At 37.6% G+C, this 19,936-nt stretch overlaps 1 long non-coding RNA gene across 1 annotated transcript in view; it reads left to right on the top strand.

The window, feature by feature from the left end:
- Positions 1-19,936, top strand: part of LOC137860322 (uncharacterized) — a 43,692-nt gene that overhangs the window by 22,435 nt on the left and 1,321 nt on the right. The gene's annotated exons all lie outside the window — the stretch shown is intronic.

Here is a 19,936-nt window from a genome sequence, read left to right as displayed (position 1 = left end):
AGGTTAAGACTGGAGGCTGCCTGGACTGTAAGGACCGTGCCCTGGTGGAGTTTGTGATCTTGAGGAATATTGGTCTGGCAAAAAGCAGTCAGGATCCTGAACTTCAGGAGAGCAAATTTCCTGCTGCTCAAGGAATTACTGGATGGGATCCCCTGCGAAACTGTTCTTAAGGGCATAGGAATGGAACAGAGCTGGCATCTCTTTAAGGACACCCTTCTGAGAGCACAAGAGCTCTCCATCCCCCAGCGAAGAAATTGAGCAGAGGACGCAGGTGACTGGTCTGGCTGAGCAAGGGCCTGCAGCTTAAACTGAGGGAAAAGAGGGAAATGTACAGGAAGTGGAAGCAGGGATGTGTAGCCAGGGAGGAATAGAGGGGTGTCGTCCGGATGTGTAGAGATGGCATCAGGAAAGCCAAGGCACAGATCGAGCTGAACTTGGCAAGGGATGTGAGGAATAACAAAAAGGGGTTCTACAGATACATACGCAGGAGTAGACAGGCCAAGGAGTGTGTTTCCCCTCTGATAAATGAGACAGGAGAATTGGCTTCCTCAGACATGGAAAAAACTGAAGTACTCAATAAGTGCTTTGCCTTAGTCTTAGACTGGTGGTCAAGTTTCCTATGTCTGTCAGGACCCTGAACCTCGAGAAGAGGGAGAGAAGTGGATTCTGTCCCACTGTGACAGTGGAACAAGTCTGGGACTGCCTAAGGAAATTGGATGTGTAAAAGTCCATGGGACCAGACGGTATACATCCCAAGGTGCTGAGAGAGATGGCTGATGTGGTTGCCAAGACACTTCCCATCATATTTGAAAAATCATGGCTATCGGGTAAAGTCCCCAATGTCTGAAAAAAGGGAAACATTACTCCCATTTTTGAGAAAGGGAGAAAGGAAAATCCGGGGAAATACAGGCCGGTAAGATCATGGAGCAGATCCTCATGGAAGACATGTTAAGTCATCCACAAGATAAAGAGGTGATATGAGACAGCCAGCATGGCTTCACCAAAGGCAGATCTTGCCTAACCAGTCGGTGGCCTTCTATGATGGAGTGATGGCACCGGTGGACAAGGGAAGGGCGATAGGTATCATCTACCTGGACTTGAGCAAAGCCTTTGGTATGGTCCATTAAACCACATTCTTCTCTCTAAATTGGAGAGTTATGGATTTGAAGGATGGACTGCTAGGTGAATAAAGAACTGGTTGGTTGGTCACAGACAAACAGCTGTGGTCAACGGTTCTATGCCTGGGTGAAGGCATGTCACAAGTGGTGTCCCTCCAGGGAGAGGGAGATGATTGTCCCCCTCTACTCTTGTGAGACCCTACCTGGAATACTGCATGCAGGCCTGGGGCCCCCAGCACAAGAAGGATATAGCGCTCTTGGAACGGGTCCAGAGGAGGGCCACTAAGATGATCAAAGGCTGGAGCACCTCTCCTATGAAGAAAGGTTGAGGAAACTGGGCTTGTTAAGCTTGGAGAAGGCTCTAGGGAGACCTCATTGTGGCCTTCCAGTACTTGAAAGGAGTGTATAATCCAGAGGGGGAACACCTGTTTACATGTGTTGATAGTGATAGGACAAGGGGGAATGGTTTTAAACTAGGACGGGAGATTTCAGTTAGATGTTAGGAGAGTTTTTCATTTAGAGGGTGGTGAGGCAGTGGAACAGGTTGCCTAGAGACGTTGTGGATGCCCCATCCCTGGAAGCATTCAAGGCCAGGCTGGATGCAGCTCTGGGCAGCCTGCTCTAGTGGTTGGCAACCCTGTCCAGAGCAGGGGGGTTGAAACTAGATGATCTTTAAGGTCCTTTTCAACCCAGGCCATTCTATGAAAAATAATTACCAGAAGTGTAGAAGAATTACATTTACTGCCAGTTGTACTGCCAGGTCCATGGCAGCAAGCAGTGCAAGCTACAGTGTCTTGCAGACACAAAAGATGAGACTATTCACTGCCAAAATTTCAGAAACCTCTCTAAGAGATAGAATAAAAACCCTTGGGCTTGTAATGTTATAAATCGGTGGTGTTGCAACTGAAGAAAAGCCGTATGTCATCCACAGAAGAGGGAAAAGATCTATAGGGTCACACAAGATTCTGCAGAGATGCAGACTCATTCCCTGTGTTTGAGGCACTGAATCAGGAGTTACAGCATGTCCAAGCTTCCCACTCCTTTATCCCAGAATCATTAAGTCCATATTTTGCTCAGACATAAAAACAAACAAACAAACAAACAAACAACAAAAAAAAGTGTCACATTTTTGTAGTACTTAAAAAAAAAAAAAAAAAGATTAAAAAAGATAGGCTTCTGACTGGGATAGCTAATGGCTAATAAGATTTAGTTAGGTTAGTAGCACAAGACATGCAAGCAGCAGAAGAGGTTACCTTCCAAAATAGCTAGAAAAATTGATAAATAAATAAAATAATAATACTAAGAATCAAATGTATAGCAGCACAAAAATAGCAGCAAACCTAGACACAGGTAATCTCTGTAGAGCAGACATTATTCATATGTCATATACTGGCTGGTGTGCAGAGAAACTAATAAAATGATTTACAGCTCTAATTATTCTTATTTTACTATATGGAATGAATTATACTAAGATGCAAATCTACTAGCCTACTCTGAATATTCCTAATAAAGGAATTTAATATTGACTTTGAGCAAGACTGATGTGTCAGGGCTGGCATACAGAAGGATACTTTTTAATAAGATTTTACATTCTCCTACCCATGAAGCATTCAGTTAGTAGTGGTTGCTGAATCTGGTGGCACAATAGATGTGACACTGCTGTGGCTTTGTGTCCTCAGCTTCAGCAGGTAGCGAGACTAAGCAGACACACACATATACACTCAGTGATACATATTCATATATATATATATATATATATATATATATTAATTAGCAACACTTGCTTATTTGACTCACTGCTCTGTAGCTTTTGGTGGACAACAGCCATTGAGCAAAATCCAAAAAACATGGATCTAACAGCAGATTTTATCATCACTTTTTTTTTTTTTTTTTTTTGTAATTTTAACAGAGTTTAGCCAGTTTTACCATCAGGTATCAGGTTAATGTGCTAGAAAAGCAAAAGATACTTTTACTATATATATTCTGTTTTTAGGTTTTGAAGTGCAGTTTTGTTTTCTGAACAAATCCAAGCAGAGTAGGTCAGCTACTCATTTTATTATCACTCCTAGGCAAGACTGATTTGGGGGTAACTTCCTGCTTTGATATTTCTCAATATTTCTAACCTGGTAATCTAGACCTTACCACAGGAGCAATCTCTACAGTGAGTAGCAAAAGACACCTCCTTCTTGTAAACGTTTAGTGGTCCGAGTGCAGAACTATCTCCTCTTCCAGACTAGTTAAACAAACTAATCAGCTCTAGCTGGGACTTTGCTGATGCATCTTCTTATCCTCAAAGCCATCTCCTCCAAACAAACATTTCCTCCCCAACTCCATCTAGCTTCACCCACAGTATGGGAGACAGGTAAAAGCCAAGACATGTTTCAGAACTGGAATGAAAAAAAATCAATGACAGGAAAATGTACTACAGACATACAGAGACAAATTTTCATTCGCTTGCCCAACTGCTAGGCCAAGGGTCCTACAGACTATTTTAATACTTTTGAATCATACATACTTGAGCAAAATTGAGCATTTGTAGGATTATCTAATTAAAATGTTAGCAAGCAAAATGGACAGCATAGAATTACTCCACAGAAAACGTCAGAAGAAGTTTTTTTAATGTAATATACTCATCTGTTCAAAGGCAGATTGTTTTTTCCTTCCATTTTAATTTTTAAAAAGCTTTTGATTTAAGCTTGATTTTTTTTGAAAACTGAAAAATGAATTTTTACCCAATGCTTTTCCTCCTTTCAGTAGTTTTCACTAAAAATAGGTGGGTGAGGGAGGCAGTGTGAGAAGAGAGAAACCTCACTTTTAGACTATTTTTACAATTGCACAGAAGTCAGGAAGCTAAGAGCATATAGGATATTGAGGAAGAATTGGAAACATGACAGTTTAGCAGTGATAATAAGTAAAAAGTGGGGACAAAGTTTCCTTGCAGTGAGTGTTGAAACAGTCACAACCAACACCCAGCACAAAGCCACAAACATTCCCAAGGAGCACATGTCAGCACACACTGTCCACAAAAAGTGAGGGCACATGTTGATAAAACAACTCATATCCAACACTTGTGGACAAACTAGAAACTCGATTATCAAATTTGACAGACAGACTAGCTGGCACTCAGGAAGATCTTGCACTCTTTGACATAGGTGCTGGAGAATATTAGTGAAAATTAACACTATTGTCACATTTAATTACATTCAAGAGCTTTATCCCACTGCAGAGCAGCTCTGTATAAGATGTCACAAATATTTACTGCCAGTATTTTGCAAATAATTTTAGCAATTAACCTTTTGTTCACGGTTACTGGAAAACACTAACTAGGGCAACAAAGACTTGCAGCAGGCTTTCAACTTTTTGAAAGCCTGGCTGTTGATATTTTAGCAGTAGGCGATAAAGTTTACCTGGGTGAAAGGGGTTAAATGGAAACAATCATTTATTTTTGCAGCACAAAGATGTACAATTTATGTGAAAAGCAAAATACACATTTTCAGGTTTGCTGCTCACTACTATGAGTTGGGAGACATGAATACCTCTGCATGAAAAAGTTTTCATATTCTCTCATGCTGGTGATTTCGACTGCCTGCTTCATCATCACTTTAGCTTGCCTTGCCCATCTCAGATCAACATAAGCTTGAAATTATTGCGAAGTACATGTGAAATTTAAAGAAGGATTGTGAAGAAGGTATACTGAGGAATGGGGTGTAGGGACAAATCTTGTGGTATACTCTGGCCTGGCACAGTGTATTTTAAATGTCACCATCACAGAGCATTCTGAAAACAAATAAAGCAAAAAAGAAAAATTTTTGTGCTTTCTGGCACTTTGAAATTTTTACATTTCATATTTCACTGCAGCACAAAACATACAGGCATTCCTGACTGAACTTTCTAACTGAAATATAACTGGATTTGGCCAGTTTACTCCAGTTTTACACAAATTAAACCATTAAAATGTAGAATCATGTATTCACTTACATTTAGATCTTGGAGGGAAGACATGTCAGAATTATTCATCTCACATACCAACCAGCTTTCTACTCAGAAATAGCCTAGTTCAGTGAGATACTGTTCAGCAAGAACAAAGATATTGGAATTTTGCACTTAAACATTTAGCTCATGAATCAAAGATCTGTGGGTTTGCTATTGACTCCCTGGGTTAGCAGAGCACTAGAATGAAACACAGGAAGACTGATGTCTGTCCTCTGATCTGCTGTCACTCTGGAGGGGTCACACTGGTCTCATTGTGCCTGCTCCCTGAAAATTAAAGAGAGATAAAATGTTATTTACCACCATAGCTACTATAAATACAAGAGAAAGTAGTACACTATGCACATAATTACTGTCTTGTGGTTCTAAGGCACCATATTTTTTTTTTTTCACAGATAGAAGAGGAATAAAAGTCTATATTCTTGCAAGAGATCAAACAAAGAACAGATCTGTGGCAGAGAAAGGAATGCACACAAATAATTGGACTTAGCAGAAATGTGGTATCTCAAACAGATACAGGACGGAAATTGTGAAAAATAAATGAAATGGAGACACTGACACAAACCAAAAATAAATAAATAAATAAATAAATAAACAAAAATACATGGCATAAATCTAACAGGCTTACACCTACCTAAAATTCTATGTATTGAAAAATAGTGATTTTTTTACATTTAGAACTGTAGGGCTTACACTTTTCAAATCATAGTCTTGCAGATCCACACTGAAGTTACACTATAACCATAGGCACTAGAAGATTTGGTTACAGGGTTTAGTGATACTAAAACTTGGACTTGCTTTATTGGATTGCTTTGGGGCTGTTTTGAGCACAATAATTTCAGGTTGTGCTATCACAGCACCCAAAAAGTGCATAGTGAAAATGAACTCAGATCTCCAAAATTTTTAAATCTTGTGTGAAGGATTATGTACAGTAAGAATACACAAAGCTTAGGAACAGAAAGAGAAAAAAAGCATAGCAATAATGCATTCGGTAGTTTGCTTTACGAAAAACAACAACAAAACAAAACACATGGATAACAGGCCTATTTGTAGAACCTTAAAATGCAGGAATATTACAAACAAGATTCTAAAATACACTTGTAAAAAAAAAAAAAAAAAGTTAGTTCATGTTTCTTTTCCTTCTGATTCTGGGAAGGATAAATGTTTGCAAATGGTATCGGCCTCTAGACAGTTGATCTTGGAGATTGTCTTCATTAGGTAAAAAATGACACCAAAGAATAAATAAATAAATGACTAAAATCATCTGTTAAAGAGGATGGGCTCATTTATTTCTCGCACAAAACAGTGAGAAATAACCAGCAGCCATTCAGGCAGATCATGCTGCTTTTGCAGATCTGTTGTCCAGGCCTCCTCAAGGAACTCACGTAGGATCTGGTACCCAGCTACCTTGCTCCTTATGTTCTTTTTGAACCTACGTAGATATCTTCTGTCTGTCCTTATCTGTTCAGCTCAGGTATAACTTACATCCTGCAAATGTCTGTGAGGTGCAGAGTCGGTGACAATCCCCAGCCCACCAACTCCTGGGTTTGTCATTCATTAAACTCCCTACAGATATGTTTGCAGCAAACCAGTTTTGCTAAGTTTCGGCTGTCTTGCTGCTTGATGAGAGCACCGTCTGGTCTGGCACAGACTACTTACAGTCTCTGTCAAACAAATGACAGATTCTGCTTTTGCACAGAAATATTTTCCAACACAGCAGTGTTCATGATAACAATCTCATAATGTTCAGAGGCAGATGCTCTAAATTAGCCCTGCTCTACAAATAGGAACAGCAATGGGGTAGGGGGAAGGGAAAGAGGATGAGAAAGACCAAAGCATTTTGCCAAAGGTCACATTTCAAACAATTTAATATAACTTAGTTTTAGAAGGAAGGCTTCTTGCCACAAGACTGCAAGACTCTTTTCTCTCTCTTTTTTTTTTCTTTCTTTGTTTTTTAGCATATCAGGGAAATGGAAACATCAATAGGTAGGCACTTTAGCTTATCATTTTAGCTCTTCTCTATTTTCTTTCTTTTCAGTGAGAACAAGAAAAAAGAAAACACTTGAAATGAGGCAAATCTTTTGACATCAGCCCCGAGAAGAAGACTGCTTGAACTCTAAAAGCATTTAGTTTGTTTAGTTCTTTTGCACGGCAGAAAGCACCACTTCTTTCAAACTATTTTTGTATAATTTTGCTGATATGATTCACTGGTGCTGCTATAATTACACTGATAATAAAGTCCTTCTATCTCCACAATTAGCTGACAGAGGAATTAAGGGGACAGAAGGATTTAACATGCCTAAATTTTGTCACAGGAAACATTGCCACAATCAATGAACACTATGTAAAGTTTTTAAACAAGATGGTGAACTATTGAGAACAGAAGCAAACACATCTGAGAAGTGCTTTCCTCTTTAATATGGAAAAAGAAAGACTGTACAACAAAGGAAATGCCTGCAAATCCTAACTCAGTTTGCTCTGTCATTTCAAAATGTTTCCCTTACACTTCTGTTCTTTTCCAGTTTGTATGTATCATGAACTGAATTCAGTCTAACTAAAAATGAAAGATTTTTAATGGGAAAGTCAAGAGAAATTATTTTTCTAAAATTTCAATACATTTTTTAAGTTTTTTGATGAAAGATTAACTGAAATTAATTCTCCAAGCAATTTTGTTTTACTGAAAATATATCCTGATTAAAAAGAAATCTGAATTATTGGCATCTAATTTAAAATAGATAAATAAATAAATAAATAAATAAATCCAGTTTTAATAAGGGTGTTCCCAGGAAAGTGGAACAATTTTCAAGTAGTACTAGTATAAATGAAGAGGCACAAAGTCAACATCCTTTTAGCTAGTGTGAACATGGTCTTCTACTAAGAGAAAGTAGATACCTCTTAAATATGAAACTGAGAAAAATAAGATGTTTCTAAAATGACAGATGGGTGTTGAGAAGAGTCTGGATGGAAGGAAGTAGGGGATGCACATCATGCACGTTTAAAAAATTATACTGTTACTTGATATAAAGATTGATGCCCTGTTACAAAGAGACAGCTAGCTTTCACTTCCAATGCATAAGATGTTATTTACTTCTAAGACTCTGTGGTTATAAGACAGAGGAGAAGTAACTGCAACTACACTGAAACACATAAAACACCTCTCCACTTTTGGCAAGCATTACTCAGCTAAAGTAACACACGGTCTTTATGAAAAAAAAAAAAAAAAAAAAAAAAAAAAAAAAAAAAAGCTTTCAGATATTACAATAGACACCTTTTGTTATTCTTGTGATGCTTAGCATGTTTTCTCTACATCTTTCAATTGCTAAGTAAAGCTGACGGTTGCCAGGTGAAATCCTTTAGTTTACACAATATGCGGTGGAAATCAAAGCAGTTTGCAAGTGAACTTAGTGCGACACTTGCAAGCCCCCAGTGAGGCAAAATGCCAGTGACAACAGATATATTCCCCCTGGTCTAGAGCCTGTGTATCTTTCTGTGTGATAAATTAGTGTTATAAATGAAGTCTCAGCTCAATCTGAATTTAGTAATATTTAAAAGGAATATTTATAAAACGTATAAAAGGCAAGTAAACAACGCTGGGTGCGCAGGGAGTCTATGCTCTACCAACACACAGACACGAGCATCAAGCATTCTAAATACACAGAACATTGCTTTTACATACGAAACCCGAGTATGCCTATACATATGTACAATCAGAAAAGGTAACAAACAGTCCTTTAAGTTCCATGACTTTACAGTCTCCATTTTCCATTCCTTTTCTTGATTACAAACAAGTCTCCATTTTCCATTCCTTTTGAACAATATCATAGAATCATAGAATATCCTGAGTTGGAAGGGACCCTTAAGGATCATCAAGTCCAACTCTTGACACCGCACAGGTCTACCCAAAAGCTCAGACCATGTGACTAAGTGCACAGTCCAATCTCTTCTTAAATTCAGACAGGCTCGGTGCAGTGACCACTTCCCTGGGGAGCCTGTTCCAATGTGCAACCACCCTCTCTGTGAAGAACCCCCTCCTGATGTCAAGCCTAAATTTCCCCTGCCTCAGCTTAACCCCGTTCCCGCGGGTCCTGTCACTGATAATATGTCTTGCTTAAAGTTGTTAAGCAACTCGGTCTTCAGGCCTTATGTATCCCGTTCTTCCCGGATCGAAGAAAAGCATATCCATCTCCTTTTCAAGGCCAATAGGGCCTGGGTCAAAAGGCACGTCCAGGTCACCAGGGGGCGGAACAGCAAAAGCCTTCGATGGCTGTAGCAGCAGAGGGGCCCATGGCGTAGCAGTCGGATCAGTAAAGGAGCCCGCAGCTCCCTCACTGTCTGGCAAACCACACGTTTGTGACTGCGGTCCCACAGGGCTCTTTAAGGCCTCAGAGACTGCTCGCCAGGTGCCGAGCAATCCCGCCACTACCTTGTCGTTTTTAGTTGCAGCGTCCCACACCTTGACATCAGTTTGGTCCCGTGTTTCAGGCTCATAAACTGTCTGTTAACAAGGAGAATAAGCTGTAAGGTTACCAGGACAGTCTTTGTTCCTAAGGACGTATGATTCCCCATAATGCGCAACTGCTTACCAGCGAGGGGCAGTTGTGTGCGCGGGTCCGCTTCTCTCAGCTTGAGCTTCTCTCCAGCTCCGGTGCGCCTGTTTCCAGCGACTTTCTGTACGAGCTTCTTTGAGAGGTTTGCTGAGTTTGGCCGAACCTATCTTCATGAGGCGATCAACGTGCCTGTTCCCATTCTGGTCTCCGTTCTGCTAGCCTGTTCCTTTTCATTCCTTCTTTCTACTTCTTTATTGATGACGTAACTTCATCGTTTTGCCTTTTTTTATCTTGAGGAAAGGCTCCCCTCATACCCTTCTCCCTACAGCAGTTCTTTTCAAAAACAGCTTTTCATTGGTCAAACAACTTTGCATGTAACAGCAACAGCAAACACCCAGAAACTTCCATGCCTTAATTGCCGGAAAACAAACAACCCGAGGCTGCATGGAGTCTCCTTAATCACCCTTCTTTGTTCCCTCTAAACTCTCTTACATTCCTTATAGCCTCATCGTTAAGAGTCTGATGTTACCACCAAACACGGGGTTTGCCGACCCCCATGGCCACACTCCCACATCTCCCTCTTCTTTTTTAATATTCTCGACATATTTTCTCGACACAAATTACCACTCCATATATAACATTATTAATTTGTTACTCACTACTTCCTTTAAGAATCTGTCTTAGAAGCTAGTCAACGCCATCCAGTTTGGGCTGTGCTCATGATTTTATTTCACCTGAGCAAATAAAAAAATAAAAAAATAAAAATGAGACTTTAGTTTAAAACCTGTAAAGGCTTTCTCTCATGTTAAAATACTTCAGAAATCTTCCTTGAGAACTGAAAATCAATAGTGTTTTTCTTTTTCCTAGAAATTATTGTTATTTCACAGCAAAATTCTGGTGCTAGAAAATAAAGTTGTGGGAAGTACATACACATCTATCACATGGATTCATGAGGGTATTGTCTTTGGCTTCCATTTACACAGCATTAAATCCTGCTGTGTTGACTTTGAGTTGGACACACTACTAAATCTTAAGTCCCAAAGCAGAACCCTCTCAAAATCATGGTGTTTCACTATCTGTCTCAGATCACAAGTGTCACCTTCATTTGAAATTATCTTGTCCCAAGTGTGCTTAAAACTGATAAGCTTGGGTCAAGTTCCAAGGCAAAGCCAAAATCCCAGAAACTCCTTCCTTCCTTCCTTCCTTCCTTCCTTCCTTCCTTCCTTCCTTCCTTCCTTCCTTCCTTCCTTCCTTCCTTCCTTCCTTCCTTCCTTCCTTCCTTCCTTCCTTCCTTCCTATCCTCCCTCCCTCCTTCCTTCCCTCCTTCCCTCCTTCCTTCCCTCCTTCCTTCTTCTTCTTTTTCCTTTTTTGCAGCTTTCATAAGCGCCCTTTACAGGACTGTTCAATCTCAAAGTAGGTCTGCCATTAAGCAAAAGCAATTTAACATGATATGAGTGAGAGGATCCATACAGGTGTTCATGGCTTTTAATTAATACATTCACTTCACACTTTTAATTAGCTTGTCGTAACATTCGCAAGTGTCACAATGCAAAGAAAGACGATTTTGCCAACCAAGTCTCAGCAGAAAGGTGTTCAGGATGAAGAATGCTAATAAAGTATTACAGGTCTTTTAACGTAGACAAGTCTAAACCAATGCTTAATGCTCAGACCAGAATGCCTTTTTTGGTTCAGGAAGCAAGAGTGACCATATACCTCCCTGTAGTGTAAAAATAAATAAATAAATAATGTGTGCAAATCAAATTAATAGGAATGCTACAATTAAAAAAAAAAAAAAAAAAAAGAGAGAGAGGAAAAGAAAAGAATTTAAATGATGCCTAAAAGCAAGTATGAATCCTATAATACTAATGAACCACTTCTGCTAGATTTCTACAAGTTAATCTGGTAGACTACGGTATTTGGATAATGCATGAGAGGCTTATTTTTCTTTTATAAATCAACAGGGTTACTTTACATATTCTGCATCAAAACATGTTTAATCTATTCAGTTTACTCTACCATAAAGTATACTCAGTAAACTTTCTTAGCTGTATGTCAGCATTTGTCTACATCGCACAAACATGTGATTTGCTGACACAGTGAATCGGAAGCTGGTTAATTGCATCAAATTTCTCACTGAAAAGGCTTTTTAACTACCCTCAAATATCATCGAGGCTGAGACTAAATACATGTTTGAATATTTTCTTCAGTTCTCTGGTGACAAAACTGCTGATCTAGTTGTTCTTACATCTATGATTGATCCAAAAAAAAAAAAAAAGAAAAGAAAAAGTTTCATTCCTAATGTAAACACACAGATGAGAGATGCTCCGTAGAAGGCAGTTCTGTAAAGCACTGATTTCCATAAAGATTTTCAAGCATTTCATATTTCATGAATGTTTTCTCCTTAATACCAGACTAAATTGAGGTCTCTCTTACCAATATAATTTGATATTATTTTGGTGGGTTTTGACCATATTTAACCTTGTAATTTGTTCTCAGTTGTTCACTTCAAGATATTTTTCCTCTGTGTGATATCAAACTTTTGCTTCTTATTTTGCTGTGGTACCTTCTGCCAGCATTATTTTAGGCCATTTTGATTACCTTTAGTTACAGCTCACTTGGTCCATCCTTTCCTCTTTTCAAGCCTTCCAATAAAAGATTACATTTCATTGAATCAACAGAAGAGAACCAAATTTTATACAGAAAAAAATTCCCAGAGAGATCATCAGGGCACACTCCTTTAAGGGCATAAATTCAAATGCACTTAAAGCAGCCAAACTAAAACAATATTTCCATTGTCCCTGGTTATGTTGTGCATTACTACTTGCAATTTCTTACATGAGGGTTTTGAGAGGATCTCAAAACAGTCAGACACTCAGCTTCAGTCATAGACATTACTCCTTATTTCCTTCATTTTCTTATAACATTACAGACATCTGGTGAATAAATCAAGGTCTAATTAACACTACTGCTGGAACTTGATACAACCCAGATTATTAGCTACACCAACAGGTAGCTTGATAGATATAAGAGCTGTGCCTGACATAAAGCACATAAAAGGCAACTCAGAAGGGCAAGGTTGAGTTTAAAATGATGTAGTTTAGACTGGAGTACATAATAATAGTGAATGAGAGTCCAAAGAGAGGAAGATGAGGTGAAGGACATGGAACATAGGCCAAGTCCCCATAGTAGCTGGAGAGGAAGTAGACCCATGGATGAAGAGAGGAGAAGAGCAAATTGAGAGCAAAAAATTAATCTGTAATCATTTTATAGGCTTAGATTGATGGCAATAACTGGAACATAGAATTAGAAGTGAAAGAGACAAAGAATGAAGATGAAAATTGAGATGGCTGAAGATAATGAGGGGTAGTATGTCACAACAGATGTAGGTGACAAATCAAATAGACAGTAGACAGGATGGGGTGGAAGCAGTGCAGGACTGGAAAAAAAACTGTTGGGTGAGAAAAGGTGTGGATCAGGAGTCTTTAGGATGGAAATTCAGGAATCTTTATTGAGGGAAATGAGACAGAGAGGTTTTAGGAGATAAGATTAAAAGAATCAAGGAATCCTGGACAGTACGATCTGCTAAATTTACTGTGCCATTCTCATTCCTTTACTACCCTTTGCCCATTAAAAACCAACCAACCAACCAAAGAACCAACCAAAAAAACAGTGAAGACACATTTATGCCATAAATTTAAGCTACTTTTCATCTTCTAATGTCATCAAGCAGACTTAGTTTATCACATCTTTATTATTTCTTTCACATTATTCAATGATCCTTTTCTTTTTTATTTCTCTTTTCCTTTATTTCCATTTACAATTTTTTCTCCTTTCTTTGACCCAAAGCCAAAATTTTTTTACAGTCCATCAGTATTCAGCAATCCAAACTCACATTGGAGCAGCAAAGTGTGATTATCACATAAGTCACGTGGTTGTTGTTGTTCTGTTCCCTTCATGGCTGAGTGTAACTTATAATTAGTAATTGAAGCATCCACTAGGGCTTTGAATCTCAGTGGAAAAGATAGCAGAGAAACATGCTTGTTCTGATTTATTCTCTCTGGAAAAATCTGTTAGCTAAGGCTCATCACACATTCTCTTCATTATTAACCTTTCTAGCATAAGCTAGAAAGCAAAATGTCAGTGGGGGAGAATTCCACAGAGATTCTTAGGAAGGGAGGGAGAAAACACGCACAGCAGAATATTTGACTATTTTCACATCTAAAACAAGAGAGGGAAAGGCTGACGCAGATTTTACTAAAACTCAAGAGAAAAATACTGACATTTACAAGTATAAAAGCCTTAAGAGGAAAAAGAAAAAGAAAAAAAAAAAAAAGGGTGTGCAACTCAGTAAGGTCAAAAATATTGGGTTATCCTTAGGAGGAAGCAAGACCAGTATTTTCCCATTATGGGGTAAAAAGAATAACAATCAACCTAATTACAAGAAAAATATATAACATATGTATTAGCCCAAGAGTAATTTTAATTACTCATAGATTATGTATTTTGTGGATCATTCCCCACAGAGACTCTCTGCACACAGAACAAGATGCCCAAGGAAAAGTGGGTAAGTAGAGGGAGAGTCAGAAGGTTTCCCTTTGTATTGTATTGACGGAGTGAGTTTCACCTGCTGAAAAAGTAAAAAGATACTTCCTATATTGTAGAAATATGTGAGAAAAAAAAAAAAAGTTTAAATATTTTTTTTGCATGTTATGAAAGAACTAGGATACAGGACCTTGGGGACAACCAAATATATCATTTTAATTAACACGTAATTGTTCTTGACACCTGAAATTCTGTTAAGTTTCTCTCATGCCAGACCCAATATATGAAGGGTGTCTGTGCATCGCTGGATCAACACACAGCAACCAAGAATTTCTTCCATGTTCAGGATGCAACTTCTTTACCTTATTTGCCTGTCGAGAAAGCACAGCATTTTGTTTTTCAAAACTAAAATCAATAAGACATAAGACTAGATTTTCAGGTAGTGAAAACCAGCATTGATTTCCATGGATGTGAAATTTTATATTTTGTGGCTAGAACAATTGAAAAGTTATGTGTAGGCAAAATCAGTCTTTGGTTTAACAATATATATGCACCACTATTCTCCTCTGTGGTGAGGAATTAAAAAATACTAAACCATTTAAAAAATTATATGTAAATATAACCTTGAGATTATGGAGCAAAACCTACACCAACAGTAGAAAGCGTAAGGAAGATTTAATTATATGTTTTCAGAGAGGTATAACATTAGCATTGTCCCACCCTATATTGTTCTACTTGTATCATTAGCTTTTATTAGCACACTAGATGCATCACATACTGGTTTATGACATGCTGTAATGTAAATCAATGCAGTACCTCCCAAATGACTAATATAAGCTAGCTAGCTCAACTATAAAAGAATGACTTGACAGATGGGAAGCCAACAGAATATAGCAGAAGGCTGTTAAACTTATTTTTCACCATTTTATATCACAGTATACAGCTGGAAATGACAGTGTTTTTATAGGTTAAATATCAGTGAAAGAGAACTCCTAGGGAACACTGCAAGCTACCCATCACCTGAGCTCCCTGAGAGAGTCATCACCCAAAAATCACATCACTTTAATAGAACTTCTGTCCACAAAATACTAGTTTCCCATGCATGTTGTTGAACAACTAGTGTCCCATGCTATGAAGAACCATGATATTCATATAGTTTATTGCCCAACAGAAAAAGGATTAAAGCAATAATCCCATATTCTCTATTGGAAGCAGCTGATGCTCACTGCCTCCATGCCAGAGGTCACTCCTGCTCTAACTGGGTTGACAGCATGCAGGTCAGCTCCCTGACAAAGTGGAATTGAGCCAATGTCCCTATGTCTTCTACTACCGAGAGGGGCTACGGGCACCCACTGTTCATTATGGCCATTTTGCCAAAGGTCTTTGGCCTTCAGAGTTTCCAGCTCATGTTCCTGCCATATTCTTTCTTTGCAATTGATTGGATGAGCCAGGATGTTTTAGACAGCAGGAAAAAATCAGACTCACTAATCTCTGCAGATTGCCTGCATTTTGAGTCTCACATGTACCTCTCTCAAAAAGAGAAAGAAGAAAGCAAGACAAAAGGCATAAAATGGCAGAGCTACCACAGCTCCAGCACAAGACTTTTTTTATCCAACAAATACTCTGGGCAGGGAAGCCAACAACAACTTCTCAGGAAAAGTAATGATGTGTCAGCTGTGAGGGGACAAAGGTGCAAACTCTTTAAAATGGTTTTGCCACTTAAAATTGTAGGTGGCAGCCTGAGTTTAACTTAATTACATTAATCAGGCTGACAATTTGAAAGGAAATGATGGTTAGCAACTCTGTAACAGAGGGGGATGTTAGCAAGGATAGCAGCAATAAAAACAAATTCCCTCATGTTTAGAGAGATGTAAGTAATTATCAGAGGAGAGCTGAGGTGTTGGCTGGCTGTGGGTCATGTGAAAAGTTATTGTGCTGCAAAGCTAAATCTCTCTACTTGGATCATATTTTATGTTTCAACAAAAATGAATATTTTATCAATCAAATTCTCTTGAAGTTATTTTACAGGACTTCCTTTTTCAAATCAGAACCCCTTTACAACAGTATTCTCCTACCAGGTGTTTCTATTCCTATAGTTTTTTCCAAAACTAGCATTCTTTCTGATCTAGGGATTATTTAAATATAACATCCTTAAGAGATTATGTAAAAAGCCAAAGGAATAACAGTCTGAATTTCATCTGTGATGAATTCACTAACAATCTAAATGAGATTCTTGATGGTATTTGAAATAAACAGGCAATTCCTTGATAATGTTTAAGCCTAGTTAATAGAAATCTTGTTACATGCCTCCTGAGTAATATTCAAAATGGAGAAGTGGTTCTTGGGACATATTGTCTTTTGCAGTTACCTATCACTAAGTTCTGTTTAGAAACACCTGTTAAATTAGAAATAAATGGATAAACACATCAATATAACTAATCTAGTTAAAAGACCAGTTTCCTAAATTGGTACAGCCCCCTAATGCTTGGACACTTAAATCATTATGGACCTCATTGAAATGGATTAGCTTTATTTCAGTGCATTACAGGCTCTTACTTAGGCACAGGTACAGTCCCTCTTCAAAGTTGTTCAAAGTGATTTCTCAAGGCAGTTCACTAGCTGAACACACTTTTCTAAGATGGACAAGACAGCAAGGCACTCAGACCTTCTAAATGCTTGTAAGCCTGCTAGCTAGCACCTGGGAAAACTAATTACAGAATATGAAAGATTTTGAGAAAGTTATCAGGCTGATGAAGAATATGAAACACTAAAATATATATTTTATCACAGCTGCTTTCCTAGTTAGAAAATCTGCCAGGAAGCTGTTTCGGTCTCCCCCATGCCTAATACAGCCCCTGAAACACTCCACATGTACAGTGAATAAGGAATCCTCTGAGGCCTTGCATTGTTCTGGTTATGGTGAACAGTGATATAATGGGTCTTATGCTGCCAGCGTTATGCATGACTTAAGTTCCATGGGTTTACTTAAATTATTTAAATAAATTAATTCTTTATAGAAAATGTGTTTTCCCACATCCTAGTCTTTAGATGACATTTTTTTAATAGCTTTACATTCTCACCATTTATGTTTTCTTTAAAATATATTCAATAAGAAAAATAGTGTTTTGTTGTTGTTGTTTGTTTGTTTTGTTTTGTTTTGTTTTGTTTTGTTTTTAACAGTTCTAACAATTCTTATTTATTCCATTCAAATACAGGCATATGCAAAACTTTCATCAGTATAGACTTCCAAATTATTGTATTTCAACAGTTAAAACTTCACCTAAAGTTATAGAGAGAAATTAAGGAAATATAGCTATAAATGCCATTATCATTTATGTATAAATATAAATTTCTGAATAACTCAGTTGTGAAAAAAAAAAAAAAAAAAAAAAAAAGGCTTAACATGAAAGAAGAAAGCAGACTCTCAATTAGGACCAGGCAGGTAAGGATTAGCCATTTTGTATGGAAGAAGTGTGAAAAAGTCTCAGAGTTTTATCTGGCATTCAGTGACAGAGGAAGCTGATTCCCAGATGAAAAGCAGCTGGATTTTTACCACAAAATATAATGAAAATTCAGCAGAAAGTCTCAATTGATTGGAGCTTTTTCCCACTCTACAGTGAAGTCCTGAAATGGGATGGTGTTTTTCTGTTCAAGAAAATGTTGTAGACTTGGGTTTGTTGTTTTCTTCTGGAAGTGAGAAAAAAAAAAAAAAAAAAAAAAAAAAAAAAAAAAACACTTGAAACAGAAGCCAAACTGACAGGAAAAAAAATATAGCCTCCAAAAATATATAATTTAGAACATCTGCTGCTATCTCTACAGTGAAATGATCAATGTAACCTGGGGAGAGTCTCATGTTAGAGCATTATTAAATAGAGCATGGTAAAAACAGATCACCAGCTACAAGAATATCTGAGTTTGAGAAGAAATTCTATCTTGATTTGGGACAAAAAGCTGAAGTTGAGATATTCCAGGCTTAAAATTCCCTCATGTGGATTGGATCTTCTAAAACATTTAATTTTAACAAATGCAAAAATATTTTGTTTTACTTTTTTTTTTTCTCATTGAAAATGAATTTTAATATTTGGAACTTGAAATTTTGAGAGGTGACCATTTGCCAAACAAATCAAACAGCCCTGAACATTAGGACAGAAAGTTTATCAAAAGCAGCTCTTACTTAACAATTTCAATTTTAAACAAGTTTGTATTTTCTGATAGAAGACCAATGATCAGCTTTAAACATAAACAAGTTTCCTAAGGACATATGGTAAGCCCAGAGCATCTGTTTTGTATTATAATAAAGCTTCAATGCCCATCTTTTGTATGTGTAGAATCCAAGATGAAAGCCTCTAGCTTCGATGTATTTTCTATTTTTTTTTTTTTGGCAAAACAGAGGACAAAAAAAAAGCAATCTCTAGAGTTCAGGAGGCCCCCTGGATACCTCAGATCTATTAAAACACAGATTATTAAAACTCATATGTCTACTTCATACATAATCTTTCTGAGAAAGAATTAATTCTCATGCAAATTATGTCTAAATTACAGCAAATCAAGTGCATTTTACAACCACTGTTGGATAAGACTCTGTGTTTTGTTCTAATAAATCAGTTTGAGGGATATAGTGCTCCAAAATATCTTTGTTATTTGCCAGTTTGAGGAAAGTAATGCTCTCTCCTAGAAATGGAGGAGACAGTTCTTGAAGGGGTTACCTAGTCCAAGACAGTAAATCATTGGAGTTAGATGCTACTGCAATATATCAAAGTCTTCTTGCATACTAGCTGCCCAAAAAGCACTCAGTTGAGGTCAGGCTCTAACCATATCCTAAAATTACACTGCAGAAGCCACCTGTCTTTTCCTTACATCTGGTGGGTTTCCTATCCAACTGCACAGTAGGAATTCCTGATTTGAAATCTCAGTGTGAGTTTCCCACATGCAGAAAAGTACTTCTTAGTTCTTAGTCTGACGCTGTGGTATAACGACTCTCCAGGATCCCTGCAATCACAAGCATTATTATATTTCATTTATATTCTTGATAACGATAAACACATGGAGGATTGTCATATGATACTTAATTCAAAATTCCCATGCTAAGAACAAGGAGAGGGTAGGATAAAAGAATGAACTGCACATAACATTGTCTTAATTGCAGGACTCACAACACCTCTAGAAGGTACACAGCTTCACAATGACTGAGGATCTCTTAAACTGAATATCAGAAAGTAATGCTGGCAAATATCATTTGCTATTATATGGAAAGGAGCTAAGGAGCTTAAATGCCCAGCTGAGACAATGACAGGGGATACATAAAAGAAAAGTCAGTGAAATACCTTATTTTTTTCAATAAGTGGATCAAGTCTTTTGGTAAGAAATCTGAAGTCAAACTTGATGACTTAGAAAGAAGAAAACATCTCATTCTAGAAGCTTTTATAAAAACATTTTTTTAATATATATATAAGCCTTATTCAAATTCTTGCAAACTTATAAAAAAAAGCAGAAAAAAGTCTACGTAAGTAGGAAAATAATGAACACAAGGAGATAATTAGGATGTTAGGCACCAATCTGTTCCTGGGACTGATTAAAAATACTCTGGAAAGCATTGTTCCATCACTATATCTTCCTAGTTTGCGTGGGCAAGTCTTATTTGGACATTGATTTTGGAAGCATTTTGTAAAATGTGTATGTTTTTTTCCAGTATTTCATTAAGGGAAAAAAAAAAAAAAAGAAAAAAAAAAAAGAGAGAGA

This window comes from Anas acuta, chromosome 8 (assembly GCF_963932015.1).
Source record: "Anas acuta chromosome 8, bAnaAcu1.1, whole genome shotgun sequence".
Taxonomy (NCBI): Eukaryota; Metazoa; Chordata; class Aves; order Anseriformes; family Anatidae; genus Anas; species Anas acuta.
Note: the sequence above shows the minus strand (reverse complement) of the source record. Positions and strands in the feature narration are given on the sequence as shown.